This window comes from Coturnix japonica, chromosome 1 (genome assembly GCF_054131305.1).
Source record: "Coturnix japonica strain WE chromosome 1, WE-NBRP24, whole genome shotgun sequence".
Taxonomy (NCBI): domain Eukaryota; kingdom Metazoa; phylum Chordata; class Aves; order Galliformes; family Phasianidae; genus Coturnix; species Coturnix japonica.
The window spans coordinates 150,353,046-150,374,313 of NC_140663.1; positions in this window are offsets into that span (position 1 = coordinate 150,353,046).

A 21,268-nucleotide genomic window follows, 5' to 3' on the forward strand; every position below is an offset into this window, starting at 1 on the left:
TGCTGAGGCAAAGATATGTGCATATTTATGACACAGACAGCCATGGGCTGTACAAATGAAAGCTTTACTTATAATCCAAATAACGTTTTTAACAGTATTTTCAGATAAGTCGGATGTGTGTTAAACTCTGATCAAAAGTATCAAATCTTTAGGCTCATTCAAAATGCGGATTGTATGTATGAAATGGGATGATTGCCTTAAACTAAAAACGCAGCAGAAATATTAATAAAAATCAAGTAGAATCACTGGTACATTTCATTGCTTTCATTAACTTAAAAAAAAAAAAAAGGAAAAAAAGGAAAAAGGATAAGACAGAAAAAGAAAGCGCACCTACTTCTTCTTCTACTTCTTCACCTTTGAAAGTGTCTGAAATGTCAGAGATTAGAGGGAACAAAGATAATCCAGTTAATGGTCCTTAGGAGACTGATCACACCTAGAAAAACAAGAAATGGTAATTAATTAAAAGAAAAGAAAAAAAATAATAAATCTTTGCTACGAATTCCAAATTAGCAAGCAGAACTAGAAACTTTCATTTACTGATTGTCTTTCATCCTGTTATAGCTGTTGACCACGTCTATATAGAGATGAGCAATTCCATCTTCCTCAAAGACAACATCAGGTACCAGGGTTCCTTATAAAATTAGTCATGTGGGTAGGGTTTGATGCTCCCCAAACCTTAAAGATGCCCTTGGTGCTAACGACTTTTTGCTGAAACAAACATTTCCAGTAACGTGCTGTTACTACACTTGTATGTGTCAATTGTCTTAACTTAATCTGGGACTAAAGTAATAACACTCTTGTGTTTAAAACAGCCTAAATGCCATATTAGAGTCTGTGCAGCACCTGGAAGCTGCTGTTAGCTTTCATTCAGAAGAAAGGAGTAAGGATGAGATATCAAACATCCAAGTGACAGCTTTGTATCTGCAGTATGAGCTGCATTGTCCATAGAGTAGGTTTATGGTGTAAGTTAGACGTATATTTCTACATATTTTTAATATTCAAAATAGCAATATTATTAATATTTTAACTCTAGAACAGAGAGAATTATGATTACGTCTCTTTATATTCTATCTTCAGCATCAGCATTTTACAGAACTCCTACATTAGAGATAATCACTCACTGGGAAATTTTTCATTCCATTTCTGCTCTTCTACTCAATAAGGCTATACAACAAGATAATGTTTTTGACACTACTTTCTTTTAAGTTTATAAACAATAAGCAGATGAATAATTTCAGTTTTGAAACAGGACTCTTTTCTTCATAGCTTAAGCAGATTATGTATCTATTTAATATATTCTTAAAAATGTCTGTGAGAATGTCTGTAGTGGGAAATGTCCTAGTTCATTTTTGAAAATCCATGCAGTTAAATCATTTTGACATATAAATGTATACACAGCTTTAACTAGTTTAGAAAGAGATTCAACTAAATAGATGTAAACCCTTCTATGGGACTTTTATGTCAGGCTCATCAGTTAGTTCACCCCAGTTAGAAAGTATTCTAATCTTCCACAGGCAAGAGATCTACCAGTAAGTACCTGGCTGAAACAAACATTTGACTTACCTCATAGTGTAACCCTAGCTATGGAGCGAAGGCTGGTAAAAGCTAGACAAATAGCTACACCTAACTTACAAAATATATTGCCTCAAGGATTTCATACAGCATTAAGTACCCTTGTGTGAAGAGAGAAAACAAAACACCCACACCTGCTAGTGGTATGAACAAAAACAATTTAAAGAACTGTTACCTCAAACCCTCCTGTTTCTACTGAGGAAAAAATTGCAAGTCTTTTTCCTAGCTAAGAAATAAAAAAATAAAAAAAAATCTAGAGGCAGATTAGGAAAACAAAAGAAAACAAAAACACCAGAAACAATTTCATCAAGATGCTATATCACCTCCCCACCCTCCACCTTTCTTTTATGTTTTGTTTTTCTTTCTCAGTAAAACAATTCAGGTTTGCAACAAATTCCAGAAGTTATGTGGTCCAAATCCCACCTCAAAACAGGGCCAACATCCAAATCAGTTCTCACTTGTATTAGATGGTAAGATATTATTACAACACTTGATGATTTGATTCTGCCTATCTTCATTTAATCATGTAATGATCTTGCTGGTTTGTTGGTTTTCACTAGTGTCTATCCTAGGAAAATTTTACAATTGCAACTAGCAAAATTTCAAAAGAATAACTACCGAGAAACTTGGAGGTGTTTTTTCCTGTTTTTTATCCTTTCTTTTTATCTTCTACTGTATTAGAAAGTGCATGTAATTTGTCCTTCTCAGAATCTTCCCCACCATTTATTTTATTTTTTTTCAAACTATATTATTATTATTCATTAGAATGTATTGTACTCAAGGAAAACAAGGAAAAAAGTGTAGATGCAATTTCTCATTTACTTCCAGTAAGTGATGCTCTGTGCAGGTAGGTGGAATTATCTGCTAAAAATGCATTAATTTTCACATCAGCTCAGTGTATTTACCAAAATTCATTTTAAATTTATATTAAAGATATGAATCCTTTAAAATTGCTGCCTAACAAATTATCCACAGATATATTCCAAATGGCTCACTTCTGCATTCCTTCTCAGGAAAGCTTTGCTAGAACAAAATTCACAGCTCATGACAAATGGGTTTCACTTTACTCACAGCATCCTAACAAAAGAATTCAGGTCATCAAAGACAGGTGATTTGTGAGTATGAATCTATATCATGCATAACAGTATTATCATAAATATCAGCCAGTAATGTTAGTCACACACTCTAAGAGTTCATAAAAATAGATATATCATTGAGTTAATGTGTATATTTAAAGACAGTTGTTGCTATAATCAAAATATTAACCTCAGAGGATATAATTTAGCTCTCAAGCTCTTCAGATCTCTTCTAAAATTCCATACTTTCAACTTTTTTTTTTTTTTTCCCTTTCATTGTTAGTTTTTCTTCTTAAGAAAGAACCTCCAGAACAGAAACTGTACTTACAGAAAATATAAATAACAGTGCGTTTAACATTAGGTGAGTACTCAACTACTTTTCTCTTGGGGAAGTATTTATTTATTTTAACAGAGAACATTTGTTCATATCTGGTAGTGAATGGTATTGAGGGAAATCCACCAATTTTGACAATAAAGCATCAAATAACTCCAGAAGAAAAAAAAAAAAAAAAAATGTTTAATGTGGCTGGAACAGTGACACAGCCTTTCGAACATTTTGACATCCGTCACTAGCTGACATTCTGCTTTAAAAAAAATCCCTGTTGACTGGAGTATCTGACACATGGACTGTAAGTCATGAGATTCAGATCATCATCATATGATCCACTGAATGCCTGAGTGCATTGTAAATGACGATACACACCTGAATGTCACCACAATGGAGCACCGAATAACATCCAACTGTGATGCTTTGAACATCTATTTAGTCACTGATATATTTCCATTTCCATTTATCTTCAGTGTTTCTTAACAAGAGGGAAATAGAAAGAAAGAAAGAAAGAAAGAAAGAAAGAAAGAAAGAAAGAAAGAAAGAAAGAAAGAAAGAAAGAAAGAAAGAAAGAAAGAAAGAAAGAAAGAAAGAAAGAAAGAAAGAAAGAAAGAAAGAAAGAAAGAAAGAAAGAAAGAAAGAAAGAAAGGAAAGAAAGGAAGGAAGAAAGGAAGGAAGAAAGGAAGGAAGAAAGGAAGGAAGAAAGGAAGGAAGGAAGGAAGGAAGGAAGGAAGGAAGGAAGGAAGGAAGGAAGGAAGGAAGGAAGGAAGGAAGGAAGGAAGGAAGGAAGGAAGGAAGGAAGGAAGGAAGGAAGGAAGGAAGGAAGGAAGGAAGGAAGGAAGGAAGGAAGGAAGGAAGGAAGGAAGGAAGGAAGGAAGGAAGGAAGGAAGGAAGGAAGGAAGGAAGGAAGGAAGGAAGGAAGGAAGGAAGGAAGGAAGGAAGGAAGGAAGGAAGGAAGGAAGGAAGGAAGGAAGGAAGGAAGGAAGGAAGGAAGGAAGGAAGGAAGGAAGGAAGGAAGGAAGGAAGGAAGGAAGGAAGGAAGGAAGGAAGGAAGGAAGGAAGGAAGGAAGGAAGGAAGGAAGGAAGGAAGGAAGGAAGGAAGGAAGGAAGGAAGGAAGGAAGGAAGGAAGGAAGGAAGAAAGGAAGGAAGAAAGGAAGGAAGAAAGGAAGGAAGAAAGGAAGGAAGAAAGAAAGGAAGAAAGAAAGGAAGAAAGGAAGAAAGGAAGAAAGGAAGAAGGAAGAAAGGAAGAAAGGAAGAAAGGAAGAAAGGAAGAAAGAAAGAAAGAAAGAAAGAAAGAAAGAAAGAAAGAAAGAAAGAAAGAAAGAAAGAAAGAAAGAAAGAAAGAAAGAAAGAAAGAAAGAAAGAAAGAAAGAAAGAAAGAAAGAAAGAAAGAAAGAAAGAAAGAAAGAAAGAAAGAAGGAAAGAAAGAAGGAAAGAAAGAAGGAAAGAAAGAAGGAAAGAAAGAAGGAAAGAAAGAAGGAAAGAAAGAAAGAAAGAAAGAAAGAAAGAAAGAAAGAAAGAAAGAAAGAAAGAAAGAAAGAAAGAAAGAAAGAAAGAAAGAAAGAAAGAAAGAAAGAAAGAAAGAAAGAAAGAAAGAAAAAGAAAATTTAAAAAAAAATAATAAAAAAGAAGAAAAATCATGATTTCAAAACAAAAACACTTCTGAAAAGTCATGAGCCAGAATTTTTTCCCCATATCTATGAAAGCAAATGAGAAAAGATTACATACACTGTTCACTTGTTTATCTGTTTACCAAATAAGCAATGTTCCTCCTGCAAATTAATCATAATCTGATATTCCCAAAAGAAATGCTTTGACACAGACACAAACAAACACATTTCCTTCTGAAAGCCAAATTCAGTACCAAATGACTGCTAAACTCATCTATATAAAACCCAGTGTTTTCTTTGTCACAATACATCCTGAAAAGTCTGAAATCTGCTAGCAAAGACCTAATTTTGTCATCTTGTGGATGAGCAGGAAAAAAAATAACAAAACAAAACAAATCAACATGCTGTTAAAAAAAAAAAAATATATATATATATATATATATATATATAAACCCAACAACTGAAAATATTTATGAAGAGTTAGAGGAGAAAAACATTCATCATACAGTTGTTAAAAAAAATTGTTCCTTTCTGTCATAAAATAACTTTCCTCCTGGTAATATATTTCATTGTTATAAAGGTCGTTGTTTGTTTGACTAAGGGGAAATAAGCTGTGAGAAACAGTTTATATAATGCAAATGAGAGAAGAAGTTGGCATGTTAATAAGGAAAGTGTAATTCTGACTACACAGAAACAGAAAAGTTCTCTAAATTATTGGCCATCACATGGTAAGGGAGACTGTCCTAGAAACCCCCAAATATGTATATACTTGCTATTATCTAGTTTTAACAGAGTAATTTTTTCCCCATGTCAATAAAACAATATGCAAAGCAAGGTAGGAGTTGTCTTTATTTTCCAGAGACAAAAACTGCTCAAGGACAGACAATATCTCTAGCTGAGAACAGAACTGGGTCCAAATTATTTGAATCTCTCTGTGTTGAATAAGGAAACATAGAATCATAGAATAGTTTAGGTTGGAAGGGACACTTACTTCCAACCCTACTACCACAGGCAGGAACAAAACAGTGTTTTTAATATAGCCACCACCATTAGCTTTACTTTTTTTTTTTTTTTTTTTTTTTTCCAGCAGTGAAGGGCCTGCATACCACAGTCATAAAAATCTTCACCAGTGGTGGTGACCCACTGTCACTGTCACCACTGCTGAAATGCACCACCCACCATGCACTCACATCCATCCACTGTTTGGTCTCCATAAGCATTCTGCAAGCATTGATGAATGTCAATAGGTTCGATTTTGTTCCACATTGAAGAATTCAATGGCATGTTTTTGCTCCATACACTCTTTCATGTCAGACACCATTTTGTCAGACTGCTCATCTGCTGCCATCTGTTCCATGGCAACAAAATTTAATGGAATACTGGCAGAGCCTCCATGGTCACACCACCAGCGTTTACCTCTGATGTCTTGGGACAACATAATAAAATAGGAGGCATTACTTTCAGAGTAGCTCTCATATACTGCCCAAGCATTTTCTTTAATCCAGTATGATGAACTGGAAAGGAATGGAGAATTAAGTAACTGACACATAGCTGCTGGGGAAACAGAGGAATAAAAAGGCCTGCACAGTTAATGCTTAATCCTGCTCATGAACTATTAGCAAGATACTAATTGCCTTCAGTGTTAACACGGTTATATACAAAACTGTTACCATGCTCATAGTCATCTGGAAAGGTACTTCTCATCATGCAGTGGGAAAATTCTGTAAAGCTTGGACCAAAAATTATATACAAAAAACTCAATCACACTATGAAAATGACAAATCATGTTGGTGGTGCTTTCTTGCCCTCAGTTCAGCTAATTTTGGATACATTCCAAGACATAATATGCATACGTAAGACTATATTTTTTCTACTGCTCATGGGAGACATAAATCATGCACTCTGGCTCACATATTAAAATATTTTACATGACTTCAGAAGGTTAACCCTCGTGTGGTAAAGGGTTTTCTTTATTTTCCTGTAAAGAGCAGATATTGTGTAACAAAGTTGCATAGGTTCAAGGGTATATGACAAAATAGGCTTCTTAAAACTATGTTATTGGCAATTTCCATTTTCTGTTATAGGTTATAAAACAGGTTTGTGAGTTTTTTGCTGCAATATTTCATATTTTCCCCTTCCTTCTCCATGAACATACCATAAGGATTCCCTTCTTCCTTTATGCTGGTATTATATTTTGTTAGCTTGACTGTTCAAGAGTCTGTGTCTTACAGCTTCTTAGCAATTGTTTTCTCTCTGGTTTTGAGCACTCCAACTATTTTGTTGCCCAGCACCAGGTAATACAGTTTTACTTTTCTTCAGCTTACCAAGCTTTTCCCTAGCTTTCATTTCTCTTTTCAGTTTCTGCTTTTCAGGTCTCTTTTCTCCTCTGCCAGACTTTAGTCTCCTCTTCTAGTATGATTAATTTCTTTTCACCCATCTTGACTCTCTGCCTGTTAAGTTAACTTTTCCCTTTCTAAAGCATTGCATTGTCTTTTTGCTCCATGTGAAATGGCTTTCTAGCCATCTACTTCAAAACTGTAAACTTTCCTGTTTGACTCTTATCTCTATACCTCTGTGCAGAAATCATATCTTCCTAATCAAGCCCATCTATCCATGTCTTTCATTCTTTCAAACCTGTACTTGTACCTTCAGGCATCAAGCCTTGTCTCATTGACATAATGGATTTGTCTTTCTCTGCCAGTCCATTTTCAGTTGAAAGGCTTGTTTTCCTTCTCTCTTTTCTGCCAAGAGCTAATCTTTATGGCCTCCACTTTGCAGAGCCTTAGCTTCAAAGTTCTACCTAATCTTGCCAGTGTTTTTGTTAGTTGCCAAGCACATATAAATTCCCTCAGAACCACAATACTTTGTTGAATTCTTTTCTTCTCTTTCTTCTCTCTCTGTCCTCTGTCTCTCCCCCTCTCTCACATTGCTTTCTAATCTGTGTACTGTTAATAATAGCACAATTTTTAATCCCTTGGGACCTTTTGTTCTTTGGTTCCTTGTGGATCCAGTAGGAGTAAAGAAAATTAAAATTAAAATTCCTGTTTTTCTTACTTTAATTTTTAAGATATTCTACCGCGTGTGTCTTCCATGCCAGTGATTCATTCGTTTATCATGTGTTCTGTAGGAAATGCATATTTTAAGAATCGTATTATTGAAAAGCTGCCAAACTCATTTCAAGTAAATTAATAGTCTTGACAACAACAAATACAGTTTTCTTTTACTTACCTTCTTTTCAACTGTAGAAGATCTAAAGTTATGTTGAAACCATGTGTAAGATAGTGTAAGATACCATGTCTAGCTTCATAGGAAATTGATGATATTTATTTTTGATAAACTAAGCATATAAAATGCTTTCTTAGCAATGTGACGTCACAAGAAAAGCTCTAAATCACTCTGGAAGGCTTTAGATTTAGTCCATAATGAAAAACATTTTCCAAAATGTTAATTTGAATTCTGACCTAGACTGTGATACAGACTCCTGTTGCCAGTATTTTTGTTAGCTGCCAAACACATGCATTCTCTCATAAACTTACCTACATGCTCAAACCTCTTTTTTTTATTTTTTATTTTTTTTTCAATCTGCATTCAGAATCATTTCTGAACTTCTAAGAAAGGCTATAAAAATACTGTGTTTACTTTTTAAGAACAATTTGGTTACAAATAAGTTTTTTCTAAAGAAAGATTTTCTTGTCAAAGTTTAAATATGCATCTCCATTAAGCAAACACAAGCCAAAAGTAGTATTTCATTCAGTCAGATAACAGAAAGATCCATTTAATCAGTAGTTTCCAGGAAATGTAATTTTGAATATCATGGAAATAAATGGGCATAAATCTGTTGAGCTAATCTGCGAATATGGTAGCAGCCAATCTGAAGAGGAGAAATAAAATGATCAGATTAATGTAATGAAATACAGATATCTGCAAAGTAGATTTTTTTTTTTTCCTTCTTCACTTCCCCCACCCCTATATTTTTCCCCTCATTTCAGTTTAACTGTTCTGAAAAATCTGGTTAATATTTTTCCCCTTCCTGTTTCCCCCTATTTATCTCTGCCACTCTCACTGCCACCTCTGGAGTACTTGTTGCCATAGCTTCAGAACTCAGTGTGCCTTATTTTTCCGCTATCAACAGCTTTTCTACAAGTCCCTGGCATGCTCTCATTGGTGCTTGTTGATAAAGTGATTATGAGTAGTCACCTCACAGCTAAATATGCATTAAGAAAAGTGCTGATATGTTACCAGAATCTTCTTTCCTGCTCTTGATTCTTCATCTGCTGCCAGCAGTTCTCTTAACTTATAGCTTCTCCAGGTTCTTTGTTATCTATTTCTATGTTTACAGTGGAGATTTAAAAAGGTGCCCTTTTCCTTTTAGACCTCACTGGAATATATAGAGATCATTTCACAGACCTGTCACAAAGTTTCTGAAAAATCTAAGACTTTATATGTATAACATTACCTAGTTTAAATACATAAAAACATGCTGTAATAAGTAAAAGTATCTAGAAGAAGGTAGAGTTGGTAAATATTTGTTCTACAGAAAGGAGAATGGAAGATTGTGGGTATTCTACTCCAACTTTTCTGGGCTTCCAAACACATATAACAACTCATTTTAGAGAGAGCAAGTATGCAGCTTCTTATTTTCTTCTTGTTAAGAGCACAACTGTCTAACATGTATTCTGTCCTGAAGATCCGAAAGTATTTTATGGCCAGTATTTTTTAGTAGTTTTTAATGCTTCAATTTTTATTCTTTTCAATGATCATTTTGCACACTTTGTCTGTTCCTATATTTCAGTTTTACTCTTTCAAAGAATACATAGAATATGCAATATTTTGGAAGGAAGTGACTTGAGAAAGGAGTAATTGGGAAAATTTAATAGCTCATGGTGATAAGATCCTCTCTTAATATGACATCTGTATAAGCAGCTGCAAATCTTGGATGCATAAGCAAAGAAACACTAAAGAGTAGAAGAAAATTGCTAAAAAAAAATAAATCTATGACTACAATATTTTATACAGGCATACTGTCCAATTTGTTTCTATTTTTTATTTACTTTAAAATAAGTGTATAGGATTTTGATGGTCTCTTGACATGATACCTTGGATTAGATATGTATTAAGAGCATTCTCTAGATCAGCCATTAGATATTGAGTTAATATAGGCATCACTGATGGAATTCCATATTAGTGTGTACTTCATTAGTAACTCAAAAAAGTGCATAAAAATGTCTTTGGTTATGTAGGACTACAAAGAAAATTAAAAATAATAATAATTAAAAAAAAAAAGAGTGGAAAAGAAATGGGAGGGGAAAAGAGAATGGGAAGGGGTGGGGATGGAAGAAAGCTTGGTACAGATTGGCAGAACAACTAAAAACTGTTTTTTATTAAAAAAAAAAAATCTTGAAAATTCCTACTTTACAAGTAGGAGTAAGACAGCCTCACAAACTGATCTGTTTTACCCTTCATTCCATTTTGAGAATGACTGCACTGAGTACTGGGATAACAGAAGTTCCTCTGGTCATGCCAATGGCAGTATTTTCAGAGTCACTGGAAACCTTTCCATTCCTTTAGCGTTCTAATATTTCAGCCAACTCAGAGAAGCCTCTTGTTTTCTGAGGTACTGTTGAAATGATTTGCTCATACTCCCTTCTGGCCAGTTCTTGAGCAGTAGTGATCAATCACAATTGAGTTCCTGGTACCATGTCACAGCAAACTGATTAAACTCCCCCTGAAGAAATCACAGATGTTATTGGGCCTAATGATATCACACACGACTTTAAGTTGCAAAGGAGATTATATTTGTCTTCCAGAGAAAACATTTTAATTTTAAAACTCAGCAAAAATAATTGTTCCAATCTCCTATGATAATTTTTGTGTGCAGTTACAAATAGTTTACTGGATTTCAGAATTATAATTTAAAAAAAAAACACAACAAAAAAAAAACACAAAAAACTCTGCTGTTATGACACTGATGCGTAAGATGTTTCTCTGTCTTTCTATTTTCTAACTAACTGCTTACAAACACATAATCCTTGTTTTTCAGATAGCAAGCACAGAGATACCATCAGCTTCATTAGATAATCCTGAGCTACTCATTGAATGGCTGTAACAATGCACTTCTAGCATGAGTCAAGGAGATAACTGATATACTAGCCTGGAAAAATCCCACTCACTGCTAAATTTCTAGGAGAGACTTCCAAGTAAGCTATTGCAATTTTATAGCCTATGCTCTAAAATCCAGACTTCAGTTCATTTGTAATTTCAAAATACTTTATTACAAGAAATGATGACTTAATTTAAGCCCATAAATGTTCTACACAGAAATGTAGAAAATTAGAGCTGACACATGCACATAGATTACGTGCAGTGTAATTCCTTCAAGTCTCATAAAATTAGTTATGTTCATTTGTGCTGAGTTCTGATTTCCAGTGCTGCTTTGTTGCTCAATATAAAATTGAATAGATCAAGTAAGGAAAATGCTCGTGATCTCCAGTCAAAATAAATAAATGCTGCCAACTATGTTTACTGGGGAGAAAAATGTGCACTGGCATTATACAGCATATAGTCATTTAGTTGATTAAATGATACTGATACAAGTTGGATTTGTAAGAATAGGTTTTAGGTCTGACTGACCTCAGATCAGTTCTAGGAATAAGAGAGATAATAGCCCTCCAGTGTTATCTAATGAATTTGTGCAACTTAGAGAATAATTTAACACATACATTCAAGTAGACCTTCCTGACATTTACAATATGCTCTCATTCTTCTCAGGGTGAAGGGGCACTGAACAGAGTATACTGGAATCATCTTTACATCGTACTTCTTCTCTTGCCCAGGAATGGATACCTTAACACCTCTTTCAAGAGTGTTTCCCATACCATCTTTATTTTCAGAGCAGTTTCATGAGGCACGTTTGAAAACTTCTGATATGAATCTGCCTGCAAGCGCAGCGCACCAGCAGCTGCCCAAAACATCCACTTCTCATATCTTCAATTACACTGAATCAGGTCAGACAGAAAGATTTGAAAAATCAGGCTTGTAAATTCAATATTCAGGCTTATTTAAGGTATTAAAAGAAAAATAATAACAAATATATATATATATATATAAATCAACAAGCCATGTAGCTACTTGCAGAAGAGGAACTTTTTTAATTACATTTTGTTTAGCTATGGAAAATTAAACATATTTTAAACAGATGCTGAGGTGATCTGGCTTCAGTCTGATTTCTTCAGAGACTATGATTTCAGTTTCTTTATAGCTCAGGTCCAAACCATGCCTGAAGACAAGTGATAATAAGAATATCGTAAGTGTCCAAGCTTTTATCTTACATCTCCCTTTTTCCTCACATACACATTACCCTCCCCCTACCCAAAACCGTCACAAATGCAGGCTGGTGACTCCTTGTGCTACCTGACTAAGCCAGGACGTTCAGATGTGAATGCAATACATAATATAAGAAGCTGCCTGTTATTTCTGCACATGCTGAGGTCCAAACCAATTAAATTTCTGTTGTTCATACTCAGATCTTTGAACCAGACAGCTATCCCTTCTTCAATACAGTTATATCTTTAGTTTTGGCTATATTTGCTAATGCCTGCTGTGGCCCATCTCAGGCTCACTGACCATTCAGAACAGGCAGAGGGGTATATTTGCATTGTTAAATAAAAACAGGCCAGGGGGTGAACCTAACCAATTGATCATTACTCATCCACTGTGCTGAACTGTCAAATTGCTCACTGTTTTTGAATGTCTCTCCAAGACACTTCTGCTAACACTGGGAGTAGGTCAAAGTAGCATAGATACCAAACAATGCTCAGCCACATGGTGTGGTTTCTAAACCTCTTTTAATGAGAAATGTAGACATGACTACTGTGCACCACTATTCCAGCCTAATCCTTGCGCATACTGTTTCTCTATGTTCAAACCATGGCACAAAGGATGATTCATATGCATGTTCCATTCCATTGTGGATTCAGGACAAGTCCATCACAGGCAGACAGACTGGGGAACAAGTATGTGCTCCTAAGTACTGCTGTGTAGGTGTAACTTGGATGAAATAAGTTCTTTTAACATTAAAAATAACTATCGATTTACCTATTCAGAATGACAAAGGGATACATTTCTTAATTTAAATATTCTGAAAATTTGAGTGATCTTCATAAATGTTTTCTGTAAAATGAGGCCAGTCTAGAGTTTACTCACAAAAGAAAAAAAGATGCAGACTTGTCTCATTCTCCATTCTTATTCTAAAGGTTTTTCAGCTCTTATTTTACTGCACAGAAAAAATGATTAATTTTATGTTAATATTCCATGTTTCAATAATGCATTATTATTTAGACATGAAGAAACCTTAAAGTAATACAAGACATCAAGCTGACTTTCTGTCAGAAACTGGATTTTGCTTTTATTCTACATTTTTTGGTGTATGGACATAAAGAGCAAACACTTCTTACCCTTCCTTAGAACTGTGAGGAAGGTTTTATAATGTCGACTTTTGAGGGGTGAGGGCTGCTGCAAAGCAGCACAGTAAAAATATGAAATTCCATCCCATTACCGGCATTCAGAGTAATAGGAGTATCCTATGATACCTTTTTACTTCCCCCACCCCCCACCCTTCCAGTCCCCTCCCACCAGTGGTTTAGAAAAGAGTATGTTTACTTTTCTGATGTTGCCTTTTCTTCCCTATAACATTACCTCTTGGAACCCAATGATTAGAGCAAATGCTAATTTTTTGCTTCTCATTAAGCAAATTTGCATCCAAGACAATTGAGGGAGAGCTTAAAGAAAAAAAAAAAAAAAAAAAAAAAAAAAAGAAAGAAAGAAAGAAAAAACAACAACAACAACAAAAAACAAACAAAAAACCTAAAAGTTGTGATCTCCTTCAGTCGAAGTCACAATTTCTGAAGGAACAGAGTACAGTAAAACATACTCTGGGTCATACAGCCATACAATAGTTTTATACTGCCAAAACCTACAGATTGAATGCTAAAGCATTATATAATTATATAAACCATTATAGAATTAACCAGACAAAGTGTCTATGCTTTACTGTGAAGTGTACATTCATATTCCTAACTCAAACACAACATACCATAGAATCACAAGGTTGGAAAGGACCTACAAGATCATCTAGCTACTAAACCATATCTCATAGCTCCTCATCCAGACATCTCTTAAAAACTGCCAGGGATGGCAAACCCACCACCTCCTCGGGGAGGCCATTCCAGTGCCTGACCACTCTCTGAAAGAAAAAAGTTTTTCCTTATTATCTAATCTAAACCTCCCCTGGTACAACTTGCAGCCATTTCCTTGGGTTCTATTAAGGTTCTGTTCTAGCAGAAGAGACCAAAGCACTCCTCATCACAACCTCCCTTCAGGAAGTTGTAGAGTGCAATGAGGTCTCCCCTGAGCCTCCTTTTCTCCAGGTTAAACAATCCCAGCATAGTGGGCAGCTCCTCATAAGACTTGTGCTCCAGACCCCTTGCCATTTTCACTGCCCTTCTCTGGGCATATTCCAGGGTCTCAAAGTCTTTCTTGTAGTGAGGAGCCCAAAACTGAAAACAGTACTCAAGGTGTGGACTCACTCACTAGTGTTGAGTACAGTGGGATGATTACCTCCCTGCTCCAGCAGGCCATGCTATTTCTTATACAGGCCAGAATAATGTTGGCTTTCTTGGCTACCTGGGCATACTGTCAGCTCATGTTCAGCCCAGCATCAACCAACACACCCACATCCCTTTTTTCTTCAGTCACCCAGCTACTCAGCCCCAAGCCTATGGTGCTGTATGGGGTTAGTGTGGTCAAAGTGCAAGACCTGGCACTTGGCTTTGCTGAACCTCATCCCATTTACCTCAGCCCAGCAATCCAGCCTATCCAGATCCCTCTGAAGGGCTTCTCTACCCTCAGGAGGATCAACACCACCTCCCAGCTTGGTGTCATCTGCGAACTTACTGAGGGTAAGTCATGCAGTTACTGACTTTTCCCATTCTCATTGGCAGCAACAACAGCTACTCACAAGGTGTGCTCTTTTAAGGAGAAGCTAGCTTCCACCCTTCATGAAGCTATTTAAAGTTTATTATCAGGTGTGAAGGTTAAGGGCAGTTGTTTACACTGTGCTGCAAATGTGCTAGCTCCACCCATTCTGACTCAGGAGTCTGCACAAGCTGCAAGCTCTTCAGTGCAAGTGCAGCACTGATGCTTGCTTCAAAAAAAGTCTTAAAAAGAGCCTTTTTAATGGATTTTTTTTTTTCTTTCTTTCTTTCTTTCTTTAATTACAGGTCCCTTGCCCAGTGTAGTTTTACCTGCTCTGAAGCTAGTCTTTGCAGTAAATACTGTTCTTAGTGATGTAGAACTCAAGGCTGAATAGGCAGAGTGGAATAACAGCAAAATGAGTTGACTGACGTATTTATTACCTTAGCTCTCAAAGCCGTTCTTCCTAGACATCCTGAATGATGTGCACTTATCGCTTTTTTGTGCTCTTAGTATATCTACAAGAAACACAAGCTTCTGTGTGAGTGAAAAAGCCAGAAACAGCTTTAATTTTCAGATGAGAAAGATGAGTACATAGTCTAGTCTGTCTCTTTAGTGTCAGTGGACTGCACGTTAGTGTTTTACATACACACCAGCTCCAGCCTCTCTTCCTTTACTTTCCATAATATTCTGCACCTTTGTCTTTCTTTAGTTTTCAAATGTTCTCCTATTAGAAAACAAGCAAGCAAGCAAACAAACAAACAAAAAACACCAGAAAACTAGCAACTTAAAGAACCTTTCATCACTTTTCACTAACCGCACAAAAATACAGATGTGCATAAATTAAAGTGACTGTATTCATTATCTTGTTCATTTTACTCAGTTTTAAAATGCAGATGCCTTTGACTATGGTAGCTATTCAACACCAGTGTGCTAATGCTCCTCTAAATAGCCTTAAAAATTTCCTCCCATGAAGAGGAATATAGTTGCCAAGTAAGGAATAACAAAACTTCCTCTAAGTAAATATAATAGACTTTAGTAGGCAGAATGTAATTCCATTGAAATATGGATAACATAGAAAGAACAGGTTTAAAACTATTTGGAAAAGTATCTTCAACTCACTGGAGAATAAAAAATCATGAAAAGAAAAATATTTAGATCTGATTAAAAAGTTTACTTCTACTAAAATGTTTTCACTCTTCCATAAAAACAACCAACCAAACAGAGAAAAAACAATTACTTGTGCATACAGTGTAATAGTCAGTATTTTTTCTTCTAGCTCTCATCCAAATTCTGATGAATCCAGATGGATTTTATGAAATTCATAGCAAACTTACTTTCAACCTTCACAACATTTTTCAGAGGGCTATTTTCTATTAACACCTCAGCTTTTGCTCAGAATTCATGCTAAAATCCTTTTTGTTGGGATAAAGCTCAGAAAGAATGCCACTTGAAATCTGTGATTACTAAAAGAAGGAAAAAAATGAAAAAATCATTTTACTGATACTTAAGCCTTGATGAAAATACACTTATACCTAATTAACTACCTTTATCTTCATTTGCACCTGGAAATGCTATAGAGAAATAGCACAATTCACTACATAAAACCATTTCTTTAAGCGAAGACAGAAAGAAAATTGACATTAACATATGCAACCTATCTTATGATGAATACTAGTTAGAATTTACAGAATTCCCCCACACACACCCCCTCTCCCTTTTTTTTTTTTAGTGTAATTGGTCAAAAATGACCTTTAATGGGAAGCTGAAAAATCTTACATTTCTTATTTCAGACAGAGTGTCTTTATAGATAAATACAAACCGGAAAAAAAAAAGAATATTTGTACTCTTCAATCTGAATGCTAAAAGCACATAATAATAGCACATAAGAGGAGTCTCTAACACTGTAGTTAATTATTTCTGTTAGGTACTCTGCCAGGCACCACAAAAGCCAGGCCAGGTGACTGACAATAGAGTACTCAGGGGCTCTGATCTTGACACAAGAGAAATCATGGTGTTGGTGACCTTTCTCAATGGGTTATGATAGTTTCACTGTTACAACATATCTCTGTTACATGGCAGATGCTTTCATATTCACAGATTTCCAGGGAAGTGCATGACCTGCCATGACCTCAAGAAAAGCACACATATTAGGGGCAAAAGGTTAATGATGTGCTAATAAGAGAAGGATATAACACTATCAGAATGATGGAGGAATCAAATCTGGCTAAGTTAAATAAGATAAACCTGTGTCTGCATAAGCATGTGTACATGTGCTGTATATGGTTATATTATATATAAAGGTAACACTGTTCTTTTAAATCATAGATGCATAAATCTGGAATTTTAGTAAAGGTAAATATATAAAACTGTTTCTAAGCTCCAAATAATTAAAACTGAATTATGAGAACTATAACTGATATATTAAGATGGGGTTTATAAAATGAAAAATAAATTAAAAGCCACACAATCCTGACCAAGAAATGCATTTTACAGATCAATTGGATAATACAAGGTTGGCTGGTTTTTGTATTTCAAATAGACCACAGAATTTTTGTTAGTGTCTATGTGCTATGAATATGCAAAAACATCGGAAAGTCAGTAAATCCTTAAACAATACCAAAACAAAAATAAATTATTGAAATGGTATGTAGCATAAATGCATTTGATAGTTCTGTTACAATAAAGTACCAAAGTTGGAATCTGAAAATGATTTATATCTTGATGATTAGGTATAACTGGAAGACAAAAAGATAGAGACTCTGGAACAGAAAAGGTCCAGAGAGTTTTCTAAGTGTTAAATTAGTTCTTTGTCTTTTACTTAACTCAGTAATTAACACACATGGCTTGATGTATGACAGCTGTTTTTCATACAAAGCATGGATATACTCTTGAAATCTAGATGTTTAGGCAATCCAGACAGGGTGGACAGAGAGAAACATAGCTTAAACATACAGTTTACATCCTAAGGTACTTAGATACAAAATGGTACACAAATGATAGCATCAAATATCAGAAATCTTCAAAGCTAAAATTTCACTAACAAGTACTCTCTTCCTTTTTTGATCTAGAATCCTAGCTAATTTCTTCTTTGCAGATGATACTATCTTCTAGATCTTTAGTTGTGAGTGAATCAGTTAGTTTCCTTAGAAAAGAGAACTCTAAAGGACTGTATCCAGCAAAATCATAGAATCACAGAAATATACATAATTTTATGTGTTTAGCCTTAATGAAAACAGACGGTGCAATTGCAGACACTGAGAGTAATTTGACTTTAAAAGGAAGGACAAGGTAAGTATAGGTAAGTGAGTTATATTTATGATTTCATGAACACATAATCTCAAAGTGTAAAATAATGGCATATATGGTAGTAAAGGAAGTAAACTCATAGTATTTGAAAGACTGAAATTCAAAAAACAGTGGTCACGTGTTTAGTAGATAACATAATGGAGCTCAAAATACCACAGAATATCGTTCTGGTAGATCCTCTATTTACCAGGCAGGCTCATGCAAATTTGATCTCTGCACAGAAGCTAATATTCTGTCTGGAAAAAGGTGAATGCTCCTGAAAATCCTAATACAATGTTGGTATTTTGAGCTCCATTTACGTTTGGGTTGGAAAAGATCTTAAGGATCATCTGGTTCCAACTCTTAGTTATTGTTAGTTCTAGAATAAGCACCATTCAACCTGGTCTTGCGCACCTTCAGAGGGGGGACACACAACTTCTTTGAGCAACCTGATCTGGTTTCTCTCCATTTTCATAATAATTTCTTCCTTATGTCTAATCTGTATCTATTCTCTTTTATTTTAAAATCATTACTCCTTGTTCTACATGCCATGGTAAAAATTTCTGAAGGCTTGTCACTACAGTTCCTCCAAAAGTTGGGGATGATGATATTACAGTTCATTCCTATGAAATCTGCAGCCTGGCAACACAGCCTTAACTCAGCTGGGACTCTAGGGGAAAATGCATGTCAGACGGAATTTTAATTTTGAATTAATACCTTTAGTTCAACAAAATACTTAAAAAAAAAAAAATAAATAAAATAAAAAAAAAAAAAAAAATAATAATAATAATAATAATAATAATAATAATAATAATAATAAAAAGGTAAGACTGCTTCAATTCTTAACTAAGAATTCCTCTCTTGTGTAAGATGAAACCTGATGCAGATGCAGTCTCTGTTATGCTACAAAGACTATAACAATCTGAGCATTTACCAACATATGGTTCACTTCAAAACCTGAAATGCAGTATATCTGGGTACTAGTTTTGCTGTTAAACTATGAGCCCATTTCAGTCACTGTGTTGATCAAAATTTGCTGCTGTGCTGCATCACTAGGGAAGCCAATGTGAGCTGATTTTTCTAGTCTTGCATTCTTCTTGAAGTCTTTGTCTCCTTCATGGAAAGTTTATGGAAATGTGTTTTACAAACATGTCTGTGTACTTAGCACCAACGCTCACTTCTCATACAATGCTTACAATCTCAGTAGCTCTGTTCTGATGGTAAGGATATCCTCTGATATAGAAAACACACTTCATCAGATACTGCTAATGCAGGATCAGTAGCGTTACTTCACTTTCTCACCTCAACTAACGTTTTATACAGGGAGTAAAAATATCACTCCACTGTTACTGAAAGATTAGAGAAATCACCAGCTTGCATTTGTCAACATAATAATATCAGTTTAAACATTTGAAGATTTTATCTGATGAGGAACATGATAAAAGAAGCCCTAAACAAAAAAGCTAAAAGTCTTTTTTTTTCTAAGTTCTCATACCTTTAATCTTTTGGGTTATTGGAACATATTTAATGCAATCCTTCTAGCTTGATGAAGAGAAAATATTCAACAACAGACCTGGTAACAGATGTTTACTAATCACTGATAAATTTTGCATATTTAAAAGAGGAAATGGCTTCTAGAGGCACTACTGATGTAATTACAAAAGAGTACAGAAACCACATGAAAACTTACTGAAACAAAACCTAACCTGGGAATAAAGGCAGAGCTGCTGTAGTTTTGAATCAAGAACTTGTGCACACTTCAGCTAACCACTTTAGAAGTAAAATTATATATACATTATGTATATATAACATATATATACACTACATCCATCTCTTTGTACAAACTTTCAGATCTATTTTGAATTTTCTATTCTAGATAATGGGCACCTCAAATAAAAAAAGATTTCATTCAAAAGCAGTCATTTTAATAACTGCTTCCTTAAAAGAAAATCTGATTATAATATGATATTACTATACACTTTGGAAGAAGAGGCAGCTCAAAATGGTATAACAAACATGTTCAATTAAACCAGAACTAGCAATTTCTCACATTCTGCATAACCCTGGATAGCCTGTATAAATAACATTTGGGGATTTTCATTACCAGCTTTGAACTAGAGAAATCAAATGGCTTTTGAGACCTTCTGTACTTACTCTCTTTGAAAAAGAAAATGAGGTTGAGTGTTTTTATAGGAGAAACACCAACTGGGGTTGCTGTGCTACCTAAGACCGCCCTGCTTCTCCCGCAGAATATTTCATTCAGCTTTCGGGCCCCTGACATAAGAATGTAGACCTATTGCAGAGAGTCCAAAGGAGAACCATTAGAATGCTCGGAGGGCTGGAGGACCTCTCCTGTGTAGACATGCTGAGAGAGTGGTATTTGTCCTCAACAAGAAAAGGCTTAAGGGAGACTTTGTAGAAGCCTTCAAGTATGTAAAGATGAGCTACAATAAATATAGAGACTCTGTCAGGGAGTGTAGTGATAGAAAAAGTAGTAACAGTTTCAAACTAAAAGAGATTAGATTTAGATTAGACATTAGGAAGAAATTATTTACTATGAGGAGGTGATGCAATGGATAAGGTTGCTTAGATAAGCTGTGCATGGCCCGTCTCTGAAGGCCAGGTTGGATGGGGACTTTGGACAATATGGTCTTGCGCAAGATATTCATGCCCACGATGGGGGGGTAGGAACTACCCATCTTTGAGATTCTTCTCAAATCATTCTGTGGTTCTATGATTTCATTATACTGATTAAGAAAGTGATGATTTTTTGTTTTGTTTCATTTCTGGAAACAGACAACAGTATAACCTAGGCATACACACATTTACAAAGAAGACTGATGACACAATCCTGGCAACTGTCTGTTCCTTGAAGAGTCTAGCATTTCCCCAGCATTTTCTATTGACTAGAACATTTTAGAGCTTCTTGTCACCTAGATATTCAGCACTGGATTCATATTCAGCATTGGATTCAAATTGTTCACATTGTTCTTCCTCCCCTTTCCTAAAGTCAGAAACATAACTCTACATGGCCTAATTTGAAAATTAATTGAATGGAACTTGTTTGAACTCTCATTGTCAAGTATTTTGTGACTGTCAGATAACAGCAAGACTGACAGATAAGCAAAATGTGGAATTCTTCTAGAAAAGTGATGCTTTATCTTTTTAATAAAAAATAGCACCTTAAGTATTAGACTATCTTTACAAAAGAATTTCTGGTATGTCAGAACATTAATGCACCTATTGAGAAAAGGCGCTTTGTAATGAATAATATCTAGATTGAGGACAGAAAGAAATTGTCAGTAAGAGATACAGCAAAAACTGTAGTAATCTTTATAGCAGTCTGCATGGCGAGAACTGAATCCTGAAACTATCTGTGAGGAGCTGAATTATATACATAATAAAAATATTCATAATGTCTATG